Raw genomic sequence first — 24679 nt, 5'->3', positions numbered from 1 at the left:
CGAGACTGCCAGACTCTAATATTCCTCATGTTGGATAGCCCCTTACTCCTACTGAGCTCACTTGGGGCTATTCAAGGACTAAGGAGCTATACAGCATGAGTTGGCATATTAGAATCTGCTCCTAAAGAGACATTTTATGCCTATGCTGGATAGTCTTTGCAGTGAAAACCATTTGAATTAGAAACTGTTAAGACATTCCTCCCAAGTACAAAGGTTGGATTGCCCTATGTTGCCGCTAATCAAACTGCTGAGACATAGTTATTAACATGTGGATCCTAAAGCATCACTCATTCTCTTCTTGCATTAGCTTATTGTCACTTTTAGCTGTGACCTTGTGAAGATCTTATGAATCACTTTTGTTTTCAGTTCCATGAATTCATTTTAAAACTATGAAACAATAAACAGTGCAACAAAGGACAGGGTATTGGAGACAAAACAACAGAAGAAAAGCAGTAGGGCTGGAATCAGCACATCGGCTGCAGAAGCTTTTCATCTGTGGGGAGGTAAGTAAACGCTGAATAGCTTTCAACTCTCTGACATCCAAATTGGGAGGATAACCATTACAAACCTCCAGGATGTAACCAGATGGATTCTAGCAAACTATTCTGAATGCCCAGACCTATTGTGGGAAGAGGTCACCTGCTGTTATTGAGAGTAACAGTACTTTGCATTCTCATACATGATGTTCTGTACACACTCTATTCAGTGCCTAAATGCTACAGAGATGGGCAGTGGAGATATGTTGATACATTAGGGGCCCAATTCTCATAATTTGCATAGTAACTTTGTTGGTTTTGATTCTTCTTTCACTAAACCTATGCAGTCTTTCACCTGAAGATAGCAACTTTGCAAACGTTGCTACACAATACCACTATGAAGCAGGCAATGATATTCCCACTGACTAGATGGAAATAAAGAGAGATTTTTGGGCAAGATTTTCAAGTAATGTAATTCTGGTAATTTTACATGTGGCTTCGATGCACAAATACACACACAATTTTTGCACCAGCATTTGTGCACATAACTTTCTGTAAATTTAGACCTAAATATCTTCCCCAGCTGGCACATTGGCAGTATCAGAGTCAGGAAAGGACCCATGAGTCCCTGTTATAACCACTGCACACACGTATCATACTAGCAATAAGCTGTCACCCACCCAAATGCTTCTGGTATATTACAAAGGCAACAGAAATTTGTGGGCTAAACATATTTGGACCGAACCTCAGCTGGTGTAAATTAGCAAAGATCCATTAACTTCAATGGAACTATGCCTATTTATGATACTTACGACCTGAGCCAATGTATTGTGAAATAAAAGGAAATGATAGTGAATGATACTGTTTCGAGAGTGATTTTTTGGTTTTAAATATGGGGATTGTACTTGGTACCCACTCTGCAGTGTCGTGCATCTCAAATGTTTAGAGTATGTTTTGTTTTTTGGGGAGATCACTGGCTATCATTTGGATTAGCTGTTCTACATGTCAATGTATTTGGCAGATCCCCAAAAGGCAGATGTTCTGCAGAAGTGGTTGCCGCTACTGCTTATAAACTTCTTCCCCCAGTTCCTGGCTGTCTTGAGTTCAGAGCAGATAAACTGGAATTCATTTGTTCAGTGCTACATTTTACTGGCCCCAAATCCTCTAGGTTCTGCTACAGTTTTCAGTGGGCTGTTTCTCAGCTCTCAAGCACCCAGGAGGGTGGCATTTGAAATCATGTTTGCAGATGGTTAGAGACCCTCAGATTATAATGGTGGAAGGGAAAATGGGGAAACCACAGAAACAATGGCTCGGAACTGCAAGACTTAGCCTTATCCACAACGTAGGTCTCTAGTTATTTTATATTAGAAACCTGATGATATATGTAAGAGGCTGATATCATGCATCCTGTCTCTGGGGCTTAGGAGAGAAAGTTCCTGCAAAATGATTGCAAATATCTACAGAGCTTTTGGTACAGTAACACTGCCATTTGTCTGCACAGCTGGGCCAGGCACAGGTAGGCCAGGGCATAGGAGAATGAGCTTAAGTACAACTGTGCATGCTAGTGAATTATAGCAGTTGAAAATGGATCTGTCTGAAATCAAAGCAATCCCTTGGCAAAAAGATTGGGACCCAACATTCTCAAAACTTTCCTGTCAAACAGAGTTCCTGGTCTCATTGGACTATACAGTGGAGTGGAGATGTTTGGTTTTGTGGAAGGACGTCCACCTAGGTAGTGGTAAAAGAACTTTGTCTCTGCAGAGAATGTGAAAGCACATTAAGATAGTCTGGGGCTGTGAAAAGATATTAATTCAAACAGGGAGAACATGTATGTCTTCACCTTAGCCATTGACTATTCTTTGTGTTAGGTTACAACTGAAACCAATGGAGCGATTTGATCCTTGCCAAAATGAAAGCATTCGTAATGACTACACGTTGTTTTCCACTTTAAGGTCTTGCCAGCTCTGAGAATGGCATAATCGTTATGGTTGGCTGATATTGTCTTTTTTTTTTCTTTTCAAAGACAGAATAATTTATGGTCACTCTTATAATGTATTCATTGAAGCATTAGCACAATTCTAACAAAAAGTTGTGACCGGTCATATATATTTTCCACTGTTTTAAATATGTAAAATTGGAATTTTTCACCATGATTTACAGTCAAATGAAGTGGACAGTTAATAGGTAATCACAACTGTCCTTCATTCCATAGTCCTTGAAAAGGGTAAAGCCAATAACTAGGAAACTTTCCAAGTACAACGATAAATCTCAGACATGAAATACAAAGACTGAGGAATAAAGCACTTCTTATCTCATGAGAGTATTATGTATTGATCTTTACATGGATATAACTGTCCGCACTGTCCATATACTAGGGCGTATTTCCATTTGCTGCATTGGTTTTTTTTGTAGGCTGAATAAAATCCAGACTGTGTTAATGTGTCTTGGGCATGGAATTATGAGCCGAAATCTATTATTTTAAAGTGCATTCAGAGTTTACTACCAGGTTGATTCCTAGAACTTCAAATATTCAACTCCAGGTATGGTGGATATCTTGCAGTGTGGTTTGGAATAAGAGTACGTTTGGGAGATTTATTTGGGTTTGACCCTTACTCAGCCATCGGTGGAGAAAGGAGGAGCAAGGCACAGTGGTGTTCGGTGGTCACTTGGTGATTAAAGAGCGTGTAAGAGATCTCAGATCTGCTTTATCCTCTGTCCAGTTTCAATTGGCTGTGCATAACAAGAGTTTCACAGTGCCCCATGCAGACTGTCAGGGAAGTTCAGCCCTTAAAGCAGTGGTCCCCAAACTTTTTACCTTGTACCCCCCATTGTCCCTGTCCGTGCACCCTCCACAAAGCCGGGAGCCGAGCCACAGCTCTGGGGGGGTGGGAGACACGGACAGGATAAGGGAGCCGAGGCTGGGGCCACAGCACAAATACTCCTTTCACCTCTTATGTCACCGCATCTAGCTTATTAAAGAAGTCAGACTTAGAAACAGATTTTTGGCTGCAGGTCTTGTGGATAAGTCATGAATGTATCACGGTATTTGTAGTAAAATGAGACCCTGAAACATAAACACTTATCAGAGGCCCAGTATGAGGCCTGAACTAAAGTAATGGTCAAGACTTTGCTAACATAAAGCAAAGTTAAGCTGTGAGCCAGAGGCAGGCCCTGCTCACAGAAGCTGGCAAGGAAAGGGCTGATGCTGCAAAAAGAGACATACCTAAAAGGTACGGGACACCAGATATCAGAACATTCGCATACTTCTATGTTCCACACAGATAACAAGGAACAAGCTGACCCATCCCAATGACAGGGCCAAAAGGGTAATATGATGAATAGAGTTGTTTTGTTCGAACCAACATGTACAAGGTGAGAGGCGGCACCTTACTATGTAGAGGGATTGTACCTTGCTACGTAGAGGGGTAGCACCTCAATATGTCAGGAGTGATGTGTAATCTGTTGTACCTGTGTATAAGAATGAATCCCTGAGTGGATGTCTTTGTGCAGCCGAAGGGGCAGTGGAAAGTCCCGCCACTGACTGAGCTGAGTCCATTGTCAGGAAGCACATATGTACTAGCTAGTAGCACCTTAGACTTCTATGCCAGGGAGTTGGAGACTGTGTTTCTCTTCGACAATAAACCTGGCCCGGGTGCCTTCGTACCTTACTAGAGTCTGTGGTCATTGGGGGTTCCCTCGGGGTCTGCTGTGTCAGCTATCTGCGTAGAGCTGGGGCAGCACGCAGAGGGAACACACGCACGCAGCCAATTGATATCAACATTGAACAGAGCAGAGCATCACACCAAAAGCGTCTGACAACAGTATTAAATGAGACAGCAGAGTAGGCAGGGCCTGAGTAAAATGGATTTCCTCTGCTTTGTGTCACACTACAATGAAGGCATTTTGTCTGATTTTTAGAATCTGTAGGAAAATGGAATGGGCAGTAACACACAGAGGACGGATAGGGGAGAACATGAATTCTAGCTGTGTTTTTAAGAATGGATTTGCCCTGATTTGGGTGCTTGTGTATGTTTGAACACGTCTCTGTCTATGCCTGCAAATGGTGTGAATCGCCTAAGCTCTGATTGATTAGCATCTGCACCTGTTGCTTGTGCCTGGGGACAGGATAACATCCCATTATGGGTCATGGGTGGCTTTCTAATGAATAAATAAATTAATAAATGAAACAGCACTTGTATGGCACAGATACTGCAACGTTGCTAGAGTTGCCTGGCAGCCAGTGAGAGATGTAAGAGATGCAGAGGGACCTGAATGAATGAATGGAATTCTTGGCATCCATTCAGCGTGGGAGATCATAAGTCTCCAGAGTTTTGTGGCTTATAATATAATATGTGGAAATATCCTATCTTTCAGAACTGGAAGAGACCCTGAAAGGTCATTGAGTCCAGCCCCCTGCCTTCATTAGCAGGACCAAGTACTGATTTTGCCTCAGATCCCTAAGTGGACCCCTCAAGGATTGAACTCACAACGCTGGGTTTAGCAGACTAATGCTCAAACCACTGAGCTATCCCCCCCAGCTTCTCAATGCAGACTCCACAGAGGAGACTGAAGACTGTTACCTTTATCAACCAACCTTGTAATCTCATTCAAAAAAGATATCAAGTTAGTTTGACAGGATCTATTTTTTATAAACCCATGTCGATTGGCATTAATTATATTACCCTCCTTTAGTTCTTTATTCATGAGTCCCATATCAGCTGCTCCATTATCTTGCCTGGGATCAATGTCAGATTGGCAGGCCTATAATTATCGAGGTCATACCATTTACCCTTTTAAAATATTGTCACAACATTAACTTTCTTCCAGTCTCCTCAAGCTTTTCTGGGTTCCAAGACTTTCTTCCTAACTTCAGCCATGTAGTGGTTGGCTTATGCCACGAAGCAGGAAATTTTCTATCCTCAGGAAGTTTACAGAGGTGAGGATTTTCAACCTTTCCATATATCAGTCACTCAATTGTTCCGAGGTATGGAAGAGGCGTGAGCACAGCATGTGATGTGAAGAGGATGTCCGTGGGAAATCAGTAGCAGTGAATATCCTGAGGAAAAGAATAGTGGCTTTTTCTGATGGGTTTTAACTTTTGATACATTGCTGAGTGCATTACACCCAACCTCAGATATATACACTTGGAATGGATTATACAGGTCAGGCAAGATAAGATGTTCTCCTCACCTTCTCTCCCTTCCCCCGCATGAAATGTTGCTAATTTGCACCTGAGCGTTTCTGAAGATTTTTGAAAAGACCATTTAATTTCTCCCCACCTCACACTATTATTTTTCATTAGTGCTGTTAACTCTACACGTCTGAATTCTAGCCAGGTCTGGACTCAGAAATGCTAAAATACCCCAAGGAAGGCTAATCTCATGGTAGTTCAGGGCAGTTTAGAAACAGGAAGTCCTAGAAGTCTCATGAGGTAAGCCAGCTTGTGTGAAACTTTTTCAGCCAAATTATGAAAAATCAAGCTATTTAGAGAGGTCATATACAGTTTGTGTCAATCCCCAATTTGTGGCTGCTTATTCATTCTGAAACTAAGCTCCAAACCTTTGGAGAGTCACCCATACTTGGGAGGGGGGGACGACAACATACCTTCTGCTGAAAAGTACCACCAACATTACAACTGTTGGCCATACTGGTGATTTCATCTTTTTGTGGGTGTTGCACTAGTGTCAAGTGGTTGTAGGCAGGTGAATAATCAGCCCTAAGAGATGATGTATGTGGGTGGGGAGAAATGGCCATTTTAAAATCACCTTTCATCTTGACTTTCGGCCCTGACCTAACAGATGAGACAAACAGAGTTTTCCTAGTTGTAGTTTCTGATAATAGAATCATAGGGTCAGGTCCTCAGATGGCGTAATTTACATGAGGATCTGACCCATGATATAAATAGTAAAGACCTACAGCCCAATCTTATGACCACATCTCCTTGTTTTAGAATTGGATGTACAGAAGTAACATTGCTGCAATATCATTATGTACAGCATTGTGAGTAAAAGGTAGAGCCATACATTATATTGCTTTTGCATGAGAAACCCTCAGAACCATTTTTTCAGTCACATACCATCATTAATATTACTTAGCTCTGTGAGCCTTGTTTAAAAAAATCTGATTTTATTTTTCTTTCCTCCCACCAAAAATGTACATTCAACAAAGAATCAGACAAAGAAAAACCTACCCTCTTGCTTACCGCCATCAGAAGTTTTCTGGAGGAATCAGATGTATAGGAGGCTTTTACAACGTGCATCAAATGGCTCATTGCAGAATAGCAAGCTGCTCTGTACCATCCCAGCAGCTGGCAGAATGAGTCACTGCTTCTGGCCCTGTAGTCCGGACCTTGCGTGTCTGGGAAATAATGCCCAGTCACGTGTGATTGCAAGCTATTATTAAGGCTTTATTTGTGAAACCGGTGTAGATGAGGTCAAATGTCTTTCACTGTATTTTCATGCAGTACTTTCAGACAGTTTTCAATAGGATCCCATTATGCCCCTACTGTAAAGACACCTTACCTCCTCTACAAATTACCAGTTAATTACTGAACAATTTCTTACATTTGACTCTGCTTTTGAGTAAGACAGTGTGACTTTGAGCCAGAAGCAACATCGACTAAAGAACAAATGGGGAGTTTGATCTTTAAAGGAGAGTACAGGAGGTTCTAAACCAGATGTGTACAGCCAGAGAGCTTCTGTAGCTATCAAAAATGTGCCATCCAGAGCCTAAAATTATTAAGAGGTATAATGGTTTACCCGCCAGTCTCCAGACAATGGGAGTATTATATCATCCTCCCTTCCTTAAAATGTTTTCACTCTGTTATATATGACAAGATGGTAGAAAATGGGTTTATGTGTAACATTGACCCATTCAAAGATGCTTTGAGAATGACATGCCATGTGATATCTAGTCACACCTGTGCAGGACCAGATCTGAGGAAAAGGGCCTTGTCCAGTTGTCATTCTTCCACCAACTGCATGGTACATTAATGATGCTCGGAGGGCATGGAAACCCACTCTGGACCCACATGGTCTTTGTGAAGATGGCCCTGGCCTCGCTGAAGCCCCTGAGATTCCATTCAGTGTAAGGATCTGCTGGGCTTCAGATTTGAGCCTCCCGCTCATTCTGCCCCCTGAAAGAATCATGTCAGGAAACTCTGTAAGGGGAATTTCCAGATTTTGATGAGGGTCGTTCCTGCGTAGGTGAACGTGTGGCCCTACATACAGCCTGAGGCACAGATTTTCAAACAAGTGATAATTGCATACCCAGCTTGTCTGAGACTTTCCCCCAGAAACAAAGCCTTCTGGAAGTGGCTGATTCGCAAGCCTTTCATACAGTGTATAGACTCATAGAAATGTAAGGTTGAAAAGGACCTTGAGAGGTCACCCCCTCCATCCTCCTGTGATGAGAGAGGACAAAATAGACATAGACCATCCCTGACAGTTGTTTGTCTAACCTGTTCTTAAAATCCTCCAATGCCCAGGATTCCAACCGAACACCCTTGCCCACCCCCGCTCACGCCATCCCCCCTCCCTCTGCCACTCGCTCTTCTCACCCTCACTCACTCGCTCATTTTCACTGGGCTGGCTCAGGGGGTTGGGGTGCGGGTTCCAGGGTGGGGCCATAAATGAGGGATTCAGGGTGCAGGAGGAGGGTCTGGGTAGGGGGTTGGGGTGCAGGCAGGGGGGTGAGGGCTTCAGCTAGGGGTACATGCTCTGGTGTGGGGCTAGGGATGAGGGATTTGGGGTGCAGGAGGGGGCTTCAGGCTTCAGAGTGCAGGAAGGTGATCAGGGCTGGGGCAGGGGATTGGGGTGTGGGAGGGGGTGCAGGCTACAGGAGGTGCTTACCTCAGGCAGCTCCTGGGAGCAGCAGCATGTCCCACCTCTGGCTTCTACGTGGAGGCATGGCTGGGTGGCTCTGTGGGCTGCCCCATCCGCAGGCGCCACCCCTGCAGGTCCCATTGGCCGTGGTTCCCGGCCAATTGGATCTGTGGAGCTGGCGCATGGGGCGGAGGCAGCGCACGGAGCCCCCTGGCTGCCCCTATGCCTAGGAGCTGGAGGGGGGGACATGCTGCTGCTTCTGGGAGCTGGCGGAGCCACAGCAGGCAGGGAGCTTGTCTTAGCCTCACTGCACCATGGAATGGATTTTTAACGGCCCAGTCAGCAGTGCTAACCGGAGCCGCCAGAGTCCCTTTTCAACCGGGTGTTCCAATCGAAAATCGGATGCCTGGCAATTCTAATTGGACGTGGAGAACAATCCTCTTTATAACAGCCCTTACCATATTTGAAGACTGTTATCAGATCCCCCTTCAGTCTTCTTTTCTGGAGACTAAACATACCTAGTTTTTTAAATCTTTCCTCTTTCTAAACCTTTTATTATTTTTGTTGCTGTCTTCTGGACTGTCTTTAATTTTTCCACATCCTTCTTAGTGCGATGCCCAAAACTGGATACCATACTCCAGCTGAGGCCTCCCCAGTGCTGAGTAGAGTGGTAAAATTACCTCCCATGTCTTACACATGCAACGTTCCTGTTAATACAACCCAAACTTACAGTAGCCAACAATGTGATGCAGTTGCAAAAAAGACTTATATTCAATTTGTGGTCCACTATAACCCCCAGATCTTGTTCAACAGTATGCTTCCAAGCTATTTATTCCCCTTTTTGTAGCTGTGAATTTGATTCCTAAGAGGAGGTCTTTGCTCTTGTCTTTATGGAATATAATCTTGTTGATTTCAGACGAATTCTTCAATTTGTCAAGGTCATTTTGAATTCTAATCCTTTCCTCCAAAGTGCTTGTAACCTCTCCCATCTTAGTGTCACCTGCAAATTTTATAAGCATACTCTCCACTCAAGTATCCAAGTTATCAGTGAAAATGTTGAATAGTTCCAGACCCAGGACCACTGCAGGACTCCACTAGATATGTTCTTCCTTTTTGACAGTGAACCATTGATAACTACTCTTTCACTACAGTTATTCAACCAATAGTAATTTCCCTAGTTTCCTTATGAAAATGTCAAAAGCCTGACTAAAATCAAGATATATCACATCTACTGCTTCCCCACTATCCACTAGGTCAGTGAACCTGTCAAAGAAAGAAATTAGATTGATTTAGCATGATTTGGTCTCGACAAATCCATGTTGGCTTTTACTTACAACCATATTATCCTTTAGGTACATGCAAATCAATTGTTTGATAATTTGTTCCGGTATCTTTCTGGGTGTCAGAGTTAGGCTGACTGGTCTATAATTCCCCAGATCCTCTTTATTCCCCTCCACTGTTTTTGTTCTTCAGCCAGCAGTAAAAACATAGATAAAAAGGTATCCAGCTCCAGGTGGCTAATCAAAGATTTCCTCTGCAGTGATAGGAGACAGAGAATGGGAAATTTGCACTCATTCTGAGAGCAAACTGGGGTATTGTCCCAATGCCAACTTCCATTGCGACATCTACAAGAAATCAGTCAATTTATTGAGGCTAGCCTGAGGGCAGCAGGTGAGGAAAGTTAGCACTTTATAATAATAAAAAATTACTTAGCAAATGTATACAAACATCTATCTATTTAATTGGATCCCTCTGCCTACGTACCCTTTGGATGTCATTTTCCTTCTTAGTTTGTAAGGTCTTTGGAGTTGGGACTGTGTCTCTGTGTTTGTACAGACCCTAGCTTACTGGGGCCCATTTCTCGAGCTGGAGCACTGGGCTGTACTGGAATATAATAATGTAATTGTTTTATTTTAGGGGTTGGCCTTCTATCACTTTTAAAGAGTGAATATACTGGTAAGCAAACATAAGCGGACATAGACTTTATAGCACAGAGCAAGGACTGCAAATGCAATTATTTTAAACCACAAAAAGAACAGGAGTACTTGTGGCACCTTAGAGACTAACAAATTTATTAGAGCATAAGCTTTCGCTCTAATAAATTTGTTAGTCTCTAAGGTGCCACAAGTACTCCTGTTCTTTTTGCGGATACAGACTAACACGGCTGCTACTCTGAAACCTATTTTAAACCAGTGGTTCTCAAACTTTTTTTTTCCGTGGACCACTTGAAAATTGCTGAGGGGTTCAGCGGACCACTTAATGATCTTTCCAAATGTTGTTTGTACCATTGGCTAACTATTGTAAAGCACCTTTATCCAAAGTGCTATATAAAAAACCCTTAATAATAATTAACATTTTTGTTCTACAATTAAAAACACACAACTCAAATTTTAATATCATTAGTCTTACCTTTCTAATGCGATGGATGTGCCTGCTCTGCCTCGCTGCGGCAGCCCCCGAGCTGCGGCTGGGAAGGAGGGGGGTCTCTCACTCTCTCCCCCCACCGCAATAACCCCCGAGCTGGGGTTGGAAGGAGGCGGGTATCTCCCCCACAGCAGCCACAGAGCTGAGGCTGGGAAGAAGGGCCGTCTCTCTCCTTACCCAGAGTCCCAGAGAAAGTCTATGGAAGAGTGCAGAACTGAACCCAAGTCTTCTCTCTCTCAGATTGGCAGTTAATTGCTGCTCCATCTTTTCTCTCGGCTCTCTGGTACATACTTGTGAAGCTTTCCATTAAAGCCAACGAGAGTATTCACATGAGTCAAGTTTGCAGGATCAAATGAGTCCGAATTCCTATAAGCGTAAAAGTGCTGATATTTCCTCTCTTGCTTAAAAAAAAATAGAAAAGCATATTATGATAGTAGCCTTGCCTAGAAATACTGACTTACGGTACTTAACAAAATTACCTGCCAGTAAAAACTCTGCACAACTTCTATTTTGGTCAGTGAACATTGCTAAGGAGTAAATTAATTTGTGAGAAATTCATAGGTCAGCAGAAAGTACTCTTGGTGCTTCAGCTGTGTATCCTGGAAGGGTAGTTTTCAAATCACTAGAGTAAACTCAGCATTTTGTGCTTCTAGCAGGAGAAAAATGATACAGTACCTCTCCCTTAACCCGCTTCCCCCAATACTTCCTTGTGTGACTATGTAATTAATAGTAATTAACAATCTTTTATTTCTCACATCATTGTTTAAGTAATTGTCATTGTAATAATACCTTTTACACCAGTGAAACTCCATTGGATTTATTCCTGATTTACACTGGTGGATGAAGAGAAGAATCAGTATATAGCACCCTCCAGGTAAGGATTCTAACATACTTTACCAGTGTTAAATAATGTAGCCTGCCTCCCAACCTCCTTTTGAAGTAACTATTACCATTTTACAGATGAGGATACCGAGGAGGAGGAGAGGACCAAATTCTGCCTTGATTTACACCCTATATAACACCAGTGATCCAACAAAAATGCAATGGGAGTACATCAGGGCAAGATTTGTCCCTAAAGCCCAGATTTTTAAAGGTATTTAGGCATTGCTGTGCTCAGCATTGCAATTCTGAACTGATTTAGGAGCCTAAATCTCATTTTCAAAAGGGATTTAGGCACCTATGAGACAACATCTCATTGACAGTCAATGGGATTTAGACTAAGGGGCCGTCCATAAATTATGTAATGCACTGGAGATGGATGGATCCTTAAACTTGCATATTTGTTTTAGTGTTGCAAAGTGTTACAAGAGATGGCTGGGTCTTGAAAATCACCAAAAAATGTTATGTAATTTATGGACAGCTCGTAAGTGCCTAAGTCACTTCTGAATATGCGATTTAGGTTCCTAAATCAGTTCAGCATTGCAATGCTGAGCACAGCAATGCCTAAATACCTTTAAAAATCTTGGCCTAACTGACTTCCCTGAGAACACAGAGCTGATGGTTTGATCTCACTTACGATAGTGTAAATCAGAAGCAGTCCCATGAAGTCAATTCAGGTGCACAAGTGTAAAATTGGCATAAACCCAGAATTGGGCCTCCTGATTCCCAGACTTGTTCCTTAATCCTTCCTCTCTCAATGGTCATTACTCTGTTTTCTGTCATGGAGAGACTCAAACAATGCACTGATGAAATCTTCAGGTGTTCATCATCTCATCTGCAATGACAGCACTTCCTTCTCAACCTCTTCTTTGACTGGCCACAGATGTGCAATATGCCTCCTTCTGAATACCACTTCCTTTGGCTCATGCTCATGCCTGAGGTATATGAACAGTATTCTCCACCCTGAACTCGTTGTCAGCAACTGTTAATCTGGCATTAAAGAATATCCGATTGTGGGGATTATCTGTTATTTCCAAGAAGCCAAGTACGGGGTGCTCATGGAGAGGATAAAATGCATAGAAAATGGGGGATCCAGGAAGGAGTCCAATTAAAAATCTATGGTATGAATTTGTTTGCTGATGTAACTCCATTAAAGTCCCTTGGAGTTATATCAACAAGAAATTTGGCCCTATATCAGGAGTAAGCCTTTAATTAATAAGTTGATTAAAGGCTAAACTGTACAAACAGGATGAAGAACTGGTTTTAAAAAAAACAACAGATTTGTCTCTTCCTTCAAATTGGAACAAAAGGGGCTGAGTACAGCACTCTTTTGGCAGTGTCTGCAGTTGGGAGCCACAATACAGAACTTCCTAAGTCCTTCTCTGAGAACATCACCAGACTGCTGCCTTGCAGACCAGTAACAAGAAATAAGATGCAAGAGGTATCAATCTTCCACTTTGCAGAGATTTCTGATTCAAGTCAACCCAATGCCCCCTAGCACACTTGGAAGCCTTCTGAGAACTGAAATGAGATCTTAAAAAAATAAACAGATGTTCAGTGTTCTCAGTGTGAGGAGGTCATTAGTGAGCACTGGAATATACCATTCTAGAGTCCAGCACCAGCAAGATGCTCTATACCTTCTGCAAAATTTGAGTGCCCTCAATTCCCATTAGAATTACTTTCACAGAATCAGATCTTAAATTGGCCGTAATTTAAGATGTCAGAACAGAAGTTCTGCACCCCATTATAGTGATTCCATGGACTTGAGAAATTCCATCACCCCTGGAATTGCAAAAATAATTCTAGATTATTATTTATATTGTGCCATAAATGTATAGGATGCTTTACACACCTAGAATAAGTCAGACACTCTGGAAGGGAGCTGTCATTCATGAATTTTGGGTAGAAATTGTAAAATAAAAATAAAAGTTACCATAAAAAGCCCGCTGTCCTTTTAAGTATCAGATAACAGATCTATCCTGCCCTCTGTATTTTAAATGATACTTCTGAAATGCAAAGTGCCTCCAGCCTAAATAGAATGTAGAGAAAAACTGCCCTAATATGCTCTAAAAAAGGAATTAAATTAACAAACTGGAAGAGTAAAACTCAACCATCTGGTGCCGAATGGTTGATTCAATGTCAAACTCAGAAGCATATGAAAGAGTGACGTACAGTACAGACTACAGAACAGGGCAGATATTTTTGGTGACATCTGGATGCTTTTTATCAACTATACAAACAAGAATTCTGGGAACAACAAACTGTTAGTAATAAGCACTTAGAATATCTACAAAAACAGAAAAATTAAAGCATAGAATTTGGCTAATAAGGATGTATATTTCTTTCTGGAAAGTGGGCCCCTTTAGCCAGATATAATAGACATTTTTATATGCTGCACTGTGATTTACAACCTGCCCCACACCAGTTCTCTTCTGTACTGGTTGCATTCACTATATGCTTGATTATAATGGGCTTTGGATCAGGCCCTGTCTGAGCTCCAACCACTTGCCACCTTTAAGCCCCCCAGTAGAATGAGGTTTTCAGGTAGCTTATTTCTGCTGTGCCTACTTCTAATGGATTTCCTGCTATGGCAGAAATATGCAACATATTGGCTAGGTGTATCATATCTTCCTAGAGGGGCTGGTCCACCCAGATGATAAGAGACTACCATTATCAAATAATGGATTATTTAGTGGTAGAGACCTGTGATTGGTGGTGAAGGTCCCAAATTCTAGGTGTGCTGATGACCTTAGAAAGTGGTGGTCCTTACAGGGAATTGAACTCCTGTGGATCCTCTTATAGACCCTCTTCCTGCTCTCACCTCCATCTTTTACTCTGTTATTTCACTGGAAAATTTCTGTCTGCTCCTATTGACATAGCCTCTCTTAAGTGAATGTGAACCTAGTAAAGATTGAATTGAAGCCAAACTTTCAAACCCATGATTCCTGTGGGTTTGAAACAAGAACACAAGTTCACTCACCCCTACTGAGAGTCTCAAGTTTCCTAGTTTCCACAATATATCCTGGTGTGTCTCAGGCCTGAGACTGCAGAAATTAGTGAAGGAAAGGCAGCGTTGGATCCAATAGTTGCCAAGGGATGCCATCATGAGCAGGCAAGTTTTCCACTACAATAAAAATACACCAGGCATATATTTATAGGAATATAGATTCAGCATGACACTTAAGCATGACACATGCCAACTGTAAATACCAGAGTAGAAAAGGATTACGTGTGCTTGAAGTTAGGCACATGCTGAATTGGGCATATTTTGTTGCATACATGTCAATATTATACATACACACTGTGAAAACGACTTAGATATATAGGGGCAGATTGTTTATATAATTGAGGCATAGAGCCATGCCTAAATTATACATGCAATTACCACAATAAAGTATGCAAATCAGGTAACTATGTGAGTACAAATGCATCTAACTGTCCATTTGCAAGTCCAATCGCCTGATTTGCACATGACAGCAAAATAATTGTGTTAATAAAGTCTATGAAAATCTGGCCCACAATGGATAAACTTACAATACAGTCACCCTAATGGTGGATCTATTTAATTCTCCAATTGCATGCTAAGAGGTGGTGCAGTATAAATATTTACATACTGCTAAGATACCTCATGTTATCGTGTACTCTTGTAACTCAAAGGAAAATGTAAAAGTGAAACATTATTGCATCAGGTTTGAAAAACTCAGTACTGAATTGTACAGAGGTCATATTTAAACTCTTCACAATTGCCATCTGTAGATATTGAATGTGACTGTGATATTAGTGGTAATACAGTGGTAATGTTAATAGCATTGTCATGACAAAATTGCAAAGATGTTATTGACACCTGCTCTAATAAATTTCTCCTTTCTTTCCCCAGCATTAAAACACTAGTTTTGTTTTCACTTTAAGCTTTTTTTTTTCTCTTTCTCAATTGTACAATGCTTGAAGGCCATATTCCATGGGAGAATAATCCCAATACCTACTGACAAAGAATGTGGTTTCTATACTAATGTGCCACAAGGGAGTTCTCAGAGCGGGCTCCTTTATCTTTATTCAGATGTTGTCTCAGTTAGGTTCCTTTCTGAGTTTATAGAAAGGACTAGACATCTAATTCTCACTTTGACTTCACTCTGGGAAACACAATAGCGATAGTTTTCCTAAGTAATGCTATTTACCAAGTTTGCTGTGATGGGAGGATTTGAGGCTTATTGAACTCTAGAGTGGACGCTTTTCTTCTTGAGGTGATGACACGTCAGACTCCAGTGCATGCTTCTCACCTTGTCCAGGCCCAAATGTAGAACACAAGGTGAGACAGAGAGCCAAAATGAAGAACACAAAAATTATTCATGCAAGAAACTTAAAATACTCTGGGATTCATTCCTTTACAGTAAATAATTCTTTCTATGGGTTCAGGTAAGTGTGGGAGTAGAACCAGGGATACAAGAGAGGTATACTTGGAGTGGCTTCCCCTTAATAATTACTTGGGGCCTGATTCCAGGCTCATCCCAGTTTTACACCAGTATAATTCCAATGACTTCAGTGAAGTTGCTCCTGATTTACACTGGTTTGTGGTAAGATCAGAGTTGGGGTCTTGGGCCCATTTAAATCACCTCATCCTCCTTATAGCTATCCCTGGGGATGCTGAGGTAATGCTAAGGAGGCTCAAGAAGAAGAAGGTGCTTATCCCTGAGGGCTGAGGACTTTATGATGCTTCAGTCCCTTCCACAGATGTGTGGTAGCCTCAGGGCATCTTGGATGTGCTAACAGCAGAGCTATTGAGCTGGAGAGATCTGCCTCAGTCTACATCCCAGATGGGATCTCTGCTAATGTAGGACTTGATCCAGCAAAGTGCCGAGCAACCCCTACGGGGACTGAGAATCGTCAATTCTCATCAAAGCCACTGGAAGCTGAGTGTGCGCTACACTTCCAGGAACTGATCAGCCCTTTGCCGGGTCAAAGATGAACTGGGGTCAAAGCTGAATTGCGAAAGTTAAACATTGTGTTAAAACCCTGTATCAGTTCCAATATCCCATGAGAATGACTTCCCCATTCATATTTTCTTTATTATTTTTATTATGGTGGCTCAGGCCTCATTGTGCTAGATGCTGTACAAATGCATAATAAGAGTCAGTCCCTCCCCTCAAGAGCTTAAACTAAATAGATGAGACAGACCAAGGGTGGGATCCCCATTTGGCACAGGGGGAACTGAGGCACGGAGAGGTCACGGTCTGGATGCACAAAAGGAATTGGGCATCATGACGCTGAGCATCACCACACTCAACTTTTAGGCCCCTAGAAAATCACTGTGATTAACAAGGCCTGATTACCTATACAGTGAGTAGGGAGAGATGCTTTAGCGTGATTCAGAAAAGTCAGCATGCTAGGCCAGTGGGCTGCCTAAGCTAGCCAATGGGACAAGCCAGCCAGAGGGTTGTGAGCTCAGGCCCACCCCTCTCACAGAGGTAGGTGCTTAAATCCAGGCCACAGGGAGGTGCCTAGCTCTGCTAGCGATTCTCAGCTGTGAAACCTCCTCTGGAGGTAGACACCTTCACACCATTCTACTGAGAAGCCACCTCCTCCCTCGTAACTTTTCGCCCAGTGGTTAGAGCACTAGGGATCTGGGAGATTTCCAGTTCAAGTCCCTCCTCTGCCTGAAGGGGAGAAGGGATTTGAATTGGGAACCTTCCACCTCTCAGATGAGAGCCCTAACCTCTGGGCTATGGGATATTCTGATATTGGGCTCTCTCAGTCCCTCCTGTGGAAGCTGTTGTGCTCTGGATAAAAAGAGTCACTGGAACAGGGAGATGTGATCCTGGGTCTCCCATATCCTGGCCGAGGTCAATAACCAGCTGGCTGGAGAGTCATTCTCATACTTGGGCACACCCTCTACATCCTAGTGGTTAAGGCACTCACCTAAGAGGTGGCAGATTCCAATTCAAATCCCCTTTCTCCCTCTGGTAAAGGGGGGGACTTGAACTGGGGGGTCTCCGATGTCCCATGGGAATACCCGTACCCTGGGACTAGCAGTTATGAGAGAGGGCCTGCTGCTGGGCTGTTTTGTGTGAACTGGCTCTGAGTTTGCCTACCAGATTGGGACTGGCATGTGCCATAGGTGGCCAAATGTCTCATTTCCCTGTCTGTGAATTGTTCTGAGGCTTAGGCAGGAAGTAGGCATCTGGATGCCTAAAAGGAGGCAAAAGTGCTCATGCCCAGAGGCAGAAATATAGGCATCTAGGGAACTTTTTCCTGCAAAAATTTAGGAGCTGAATGAGTTTAGGTGCCTACAGGGTTCAGGGGGAGTTTTGTGCATCGCAATGGTCCTGAAGCTGGGACTTAGGTGCCTAAAACAGCAACTTAGGCACCAACTGTGCGGTTTGGCCAAAGCAACTTGCCCAAGTTCACCCAGGAATTCTGTGACAGCCAGTTAAACCCAGATCTCCTGAATCTTAGCCCAGTGCTTTAATAACCAACAGTGTCCTTTGCCTCTAAGGGGGCTTTGTGGGAATTTTTCCTGAATAAAAACTGAGTCATGACCTTAAGATTTTGCCCTAAGAAATTAATGTGACTGACATTTCCCCACTGAATCAAGCTATCTGTAAAACATTCATGTTACTAAGACAAGATGGACACCCACAAGGCTCTGTGCACAGGCCAGCCTGAAAACAATCTCTGCTCTGAATAGCCCTTTATTCACTTCTTGAAATGTTCCTTCATTGCTTCGTTGTTGGTTTCTGATGTTTTGTGCTGATATAAAACTACTACTAATAAAAAATGGTGTGATTCAAGGACCAAAAGTTGTGTCGGTCAGGTTAGGACCTAAGTAGTTAGTAATGAGGACTAATACTTCTTTGTCCTTGATGATTATATGCCAAGAGAATGAAGGACTTTGGATGACTTATTAGTGGGTGTTTTTTCCAGCATTGTTCTAGCCAACAGGAATCTGAGGGATGAAATTGCAATGGCTCCATTCAACTTTCAAAACTTGTTTTGAATAAACAGGCTTTGAAATCAATCCTGAATGCTGTGGGTTGCGGCCCTGTGCTATATTTCACACTGAGCTAGTTTAGCAACGGGAGGATTAAACTAAAACAGCTTTAAGGAAAGCTCAGTATTTGTTCTAACTTCCTAATCTCTTAATTATCTTGAAACTTATTTTAAGATTATTTAATATTCTTACCTATCCAATAAGGATGCCTGTCTCTGCATCCTGGGAACATATTCCTATATTAGAGATGAGAGTACAAACTGGCTTTTGATAATTGTTTCAGTTTTCTTTGGCTGCAACATAGACCCCAATCCTGCAAACACATATGCATCTGTTTAACTTTGCACAGGTCTTGTTGAACTGAGTTCAGTGAGACGATGTGCATGCTTAAAGTTAAGCGTGTGCATAAGTGTTTTAAGGATCGAGACCTATGATTGTAAAATAAAGGAAATTGCTTCTTACATGTTTGCTAGGAAAAAACTAGAGGAAACAAAGCAGCTCTCCAAAACTGCTTCATTTCCTTCTCTCAGGAGAGAGTTGAAGACAAGGGGAGGATGTTCCAGGGTTAGGAAAAGCCAGGAAATTGCCTTTAAATACTTTGGCTCATAACATTCAGAAATTTTTGGGCAGCAAGATAAAGATGGTGGTCCAGATTCTGATCTCAGTTACATGAATGTAAATCTATTTGAACTGCACTCTGACTTCACCAGATTTCAAATGGTGTAAATAGATCAGGATCAAGCTCAGAATGTTTCTGGTTGAGAGAAAGTGTAACTAATCTTGACTCATCCAGCTTTGTCCTATGTGTATTTTGCTTTCATTCTTCTTCGCTTTTAGCTTTGAGCTTACTTTGTTTTTTCTCAGCACTTCCTCGATGTTACAATCTCTGTGATGTGCTGCAATTCATCCATAGTGCTGCCTTTTTACTTCTCGAATTTACCTCCACAATTCACTCATTGACAGTCTCTTCACATCCCTACTTTCTGAGCTCCAGAGATCCCAACATGCTGTAGCTAGATTGCTCTCCCACCGCAGGAAGCGTGGTCATATCACTCCCATCTTCCTTTACTGGCCATCTAGCCATTTACATCGTGTTCAGCTCAAAATTACATTATTCACTTTCAAAACTTTCCACTGAAGCTCTCCCCCCCTGCCCACCAGGTCTCTGATCTTATGCCCTCTATTCCCCTGCTCACTCATTCCCCTCTAGTACTGGGCGTCCACTCTTTGCCATCCACAGTAGTGGGGCAGGAGAAGGCGCTGTCCCTTGTGTTAATCGCTGTCATTGGAATTCTGCCTTTTTTCTTACTCCCCATTCTCTGGGAAACACTTCCTCTCTGCAAATGTCACTTTAAACTCTTTTTCTTGTAGCTCACAGTGAAACATTGTGTGATACTGTATACGAGGAGGGATGCTCTATACAAATAAACTGTATTGTCTCTCTGGTTTGTGGCATGCATGTTAAACCGTGGCTTTTCCTGCTGCTCCATACTATATCATTAGGGGCTATTTGATTCCAGCAGGGTCTCCAATTTTGTGCCAGCCTCACCCTGGACTAAGGAAATTTCATCTCAAGTTCCCTTACAGATGTTGTTTGGTAATAACTAGAACTGGGAAGAAATCCAGATGCGATCAAATTATCTGTCATTGTTTCCATTCCTGCCTACATGGCCTTAAAGTAAATGTTAAAAAAATAGGCAAAGAGGAAGGAAGGAAGAAAGGATATAAAAACTAGAAATTCTTGGTTAAAAAGGTACTTAAACATACTGTTTTAATTTTTGTTCAGGACTCATAAAAATGTCACTCTTGTTATCTTAGTTTCCGATTTTCCCCCCAAAAGTTTCCTTGAGTGTACTGCTTGAGTGTTGTTCTCTTCTCACAGTCTGTCTTTTCTGCTCTGACTAGTGAAAGATGGAAAGGGCCCTTGTTTGTGTATGTGGCTTCTGTTTGTGCATCAGCAACTTTGCATTTGCAGGGACTTTTGAGGATTTTTTTGTGCACTATCACTTGTATCCACAAGAAATAATATACAACTCTTAACTCCATTTCCATGTACGAATTAAGGCCAACATGAAGTTGCTTTGGTTGGTAACAAATTTTCAGCTGTAGCTTCTGATTTTGTGAGCCAGCTTTTGTGCCGGATTGTATTCTCACAAGAACACGCACACACATTGTGTGCAATGACATCAGCGCTCACATCTCTGAGGGCAGTTGTGTGTGTATTAGAAGGCTAAATTTGTGGACTGAATTGACTAGTTTGTAGAGCTGGTCAAAAAATGCCCATTAGTTTTCATGGGAAATTTGGAATTAAAAAAAAAAAATTTCCTGCAAACATTTTTCAGTTTTTTGGCTAAAATGGGTTAAAGAAATGAATCCAATACCTGAACATTTTCCAGATTTTGAAAAATATTTTCAGTTTTCAAATATGAAAAATAAAAACAAAACTGAAAACTGATTTTTTTACTGAAAAAGTTTGTTTCAGTTTTTTGATGAAAATACAAAATTTTGACTAAAATGAGAATTTTGGTTTGGTCAAAATGTCATTTTTCATTGAGAAAACGTCCATCAGCTCTACCAGTTAGTCATCCAAACCTAGAGACAACAGAATTAAAGACAAATGGGTAAAATGTAAAGTCCAGATTTTGAAGAACAAGAGTGGCATGATCCCCTCATTTGGTTTGGTTGACGTTATATTGTGGAACATGGGAAGCTATTGTCAGTGGGACACCAAACAGTGACTGCTGCCAAATTCTGTTTTCTCATTTAACATTATGTTTACTGTAGTTCAAAATGGAACCCTTTCCCAAACTAGAGATGGACTTGAACAGGAATGGTGACTCCAGACTGCTTTCATTTTTGGGAGAGTTTAGATTCAGACCCCAGAACTGAACTTGCCACTAAAGTTTTGGTTAAAGCTCAGGTCTCAGACCAGAAAGGTCCCATCTTCTATTTGTGCTTGGGGTGCTGCCAAAATCATGTGAGAACAGGGCCTATCTCGTGAGATTTTGACCCATGTTGGCCAAAATCTTGTGAAAACAGGTTGTGCGATTGTTACTCTTTGTGTGGTTGAAATCTCACGAGGTCAGTTTTCCAACACTGGGGCCAAAATCTCACAACCAAGTCCAGCCTGGCCTTCAGTTTCTGTGTGAATCTTTTTGAGGATGAGAACTCCTTAAAAGCGAGAGACAAAGAAGAAGAAATACTCTCCCCAAAACCCTTGTAGGGTCCAATCTAATGAGATACAGAGCACCTTTCAGCACAATGGCAGAGCTTATCAATTCAGAGGATTGTCCCCAGTCCCAGACTACTGTTTTATGTTCTGTCTGTCACTCTTTCTTGCTCAGATGGACAGGTCAGCCTTAGGCTTGCTTATACAGGTAGTAATAATAATAAATAATCCCCCCAAAATGTTCAGAGTGACCATTGTCGAAAGGTTATTTTATATTGTAGCTTCTGCATTGTGAGTCTAATGGGGATATTCAGGTTTGTGCTGAAGACTGAGCCTAACAGGCATATAGAAGAGTAAACTGGCCAGCTTGGGCTCGTTAGCTTGAAGCAGCTGTTTGTTGCCCAGAGGGCAAAAGCGTTTGCCACAGTTCTGTTTAACAGGCCCATAATCTAATGTGTGTTTTTTATATTTTGGTTTTTTTGTGGAGCATTTGAAGTTTGTTTTTAGAGAGACCAAGTTACATGAAGTAATTTATTTATGAAGCCCACAAGACTTCCTAGGGACTGAATCAGCGGGATGATAATGATTAATGAAGGCAGACAGCATGTGGCAACTCATCCCAGCCTAGCTCCGCACAGGCTCTGTTCACTTATGAGGAGTATTCATCAGGCTGCATGGTGGGGAGGGCAACAAGAAGGATATGCTGAAACATTACATTTCAGTTCTAAATATCCTGCCGTAGTGAGGGCACATGCTGCATTTGTAAATCATGTCATGGAAGGGAGGTGTGTGCAGCGATTTTTCTCAGGGAGCAAGAGAGAGCCAAGAAGAAAGCACAGCCTTAGAAGAGCTGTTCAGTGAGTCAGCCATCGCCCAGCGTCCACATGTCTCTGTAGAATGGGAATAATGATACTTACCCGCGGTCGTAAATCACATTGAGGGCTATGGGTGAAAAAGGGTTTCTGACAGCTAGGTTAATCACTATTTCTAGGGAGGCCTGAATGGATATTGTGGCCTTATTGTGCTGGGCACTGGACAAACACATTGTAAGAGACAGTCTTTGCCCCAAAGAGCTTACATTAGCAATGGCACAGAGAGGTGAAGTGACTTAGCCAAGCTCATGAAGCAATGCCAGGACTAGAACCCAGGTCTCCTGACTTCCACTAGCCATTGGGCAATGCTGCCATTCAATATTAACTATCCTCTTCTTTGAGCCAATGCCCTGGCTTCTTTGACAGTGTGAAGATATCTGTTTTGGAGACAGAGGACAGCACTATTTTCTTTAAGCAGCATGTAATTCACCTGACAGTGTCGGGACAATTCTAGGTGCCCCCTCCCTTGCCCCTGCCCCTGGCCCTGCCCCACAGGGAACCACAGCTGTTCTGCACAAGGAGATGGGCAGCTGTTGAGCAGGAGTGTGCCAGCTCCATATAACCAAGTGAGGAGAGGCTTGTGTTAGGAAGTGGCCCGAGATCCTCTGGGTTCATGACCATGTGGCTCCACTGGACACAAACCTTGTCATAGGAGATGCTCCCCCTGGCTGGAATACTGGCTGCAGGAAAAGGAGGTTTCCCATGCCCTGCCCCTGGGTTGAACTAATGGTGAATTCCATCTGCTCCAAACCCCATGGTGGTTTCTGAGTAGTTCTCACTCTAAGATTAAGGCAGGAAGATGTCTGTCCTCAAGTTATCCGCTTGAAATATTGAAGACTTATTTGCTGCTAGCAGCTAACACAGCAACAACAATGAAAAAGCTACTCCCCCAAGCCTAAAAGAAAGAGAACGAACCCCACTCCCGCACTCCCGAGCCGCTGAAATGTTCAGCTCAGAGAAAGCTCTCTGTGATATGGTGCAGTGGGAGTGGCATTTATGTAATACTTATGCAGTGCTTTCTTCCCTATACTTTTCATCCAGAAAAGGGGTTATGATTCTTCTGCTAATTACTGCATTGATCCCTATCAAAGGCAAAGGAAAATGAGGGGGAAAAGGCAACAAGAAGGATTTACACATTTCAGGCCAGATCCTCAGCTGGTGTAAATCAGTGCATCTCCATCAATGTCAATACAGCTATGCCAGTTGACACCAGCCGAGGATCGGACTTTTTATTCTTTATTGCCACATGGTTTGCGATAGTCTTGAGCAGTGATTACAAAGTATAAGTAAATGTTTAGCCATCTATATGCTACGTGTATGGTGCAAAGCACAAATGCACCTCAACTCTTCATTCAGGAGCAGATCTCAGATTCAAATAGCTGGTGAGTTTTAACTGTCCTGGGGAACTTACAGAGTAAATACTCTAGGGATGGTCAGAAAATGGGAAGGGGGTGGGATTTCTGTGGGAAGTTTCAACAGTTAGCTGAAAATCTGAAAACTGATTTGTACGGGTTTTGGCACCTGAAAATAAAAAATTGCAAATTTTTGGCTGAAAATGGAAAAACTAGCCAAGATACCATCACAGAAACATACTGATCTGGAACTGTCCTCAGAAGAGGCCAGGTCAGTTGTTAGACCTTCAGTAACAAGCACCACGTGTCAGTTTCTCCAAAGTAGTGCACTGACTGAACAAAGAAGGGCTGGCTAGGATACCAGCATGCCCAGTGGCAAATACTGTAAAGAAAACAGCATTAGTTCTCATAACACTAGTAATTTCCAAAGCAACTCACTGACTCCTTACAAGCATTTCACCCAGAAGATGTGAAATGTCTTTAGATCCATGGTCGCACCTATACCCTGTCTACACGAGGGCTGGCTGGCTCCTCTATTTTCATTTGCAAATATCATTACATAACAGTGAGAACAGACTCAGGGCCACCCCTTTTAAGTGGATTATTGTGCTTCTTGCTTGGTGACATGGTTGTTCAGAAACATAGTAGCCTCTTGTTCCTTATTGTACATAACAGGAGTAACGCCATAGACAATGGACG

At 42.3% G+C, this 24679-nt stretch overlaps 2 long non-coding RNA genes across 2 annotated transcripts in view; one reads left to right on the top strand and one right to left on the bottom strand.

Moving 5' to 3' along the window:
- Positions 1-371: 371 nt before the first annotated feature.
- The window catches only part of LOC122174500 (uncharacterized), a 143695-nt gene continuing 119387 nt past the window's right edge, over positions 372-24679 (top strand). Inside the window, exon 1 of the long non-coding RNA XR_010592311.1 lies at positions 372-503. This is a non-coding gene — a long non-coding RNA (uncharacterized LOC122174500). The remainder of the gene's footprint in view (positions 504-24679) is intronic.
- On the bottom strand, positions 5104-11124 carry LOC101947888 (uncharacterized). The gene is made up of 3 exons (XR_010592312.1): positions 10709-11124; positions 6679-6833; positions 5104-5532 (listed from the first exon to the last, which is right to left on the bottom strand). It is a non-coding gene; the product is annotated as an uncharacterized LOC101947888 (long non-coding RNA).

The sequence above is a fragment of the Chrysemys picta genome, chromosome 13 (assembly GCF_011386835.1).
Source record: "Chrysemys picta bellii isolate R12L10 chromosome 13, ASM1138683v2, whole genome shotgun sequence".
NCBI lineage: Eukaryota > Metazoa > Chordata > Testudines > Emydidae > Chrysemys > Chrysemys picta.
Note: the sequence above shows the minus strand (reverse complement) of the source record. Positions and strands in the feature narration are given on the sequence as shown.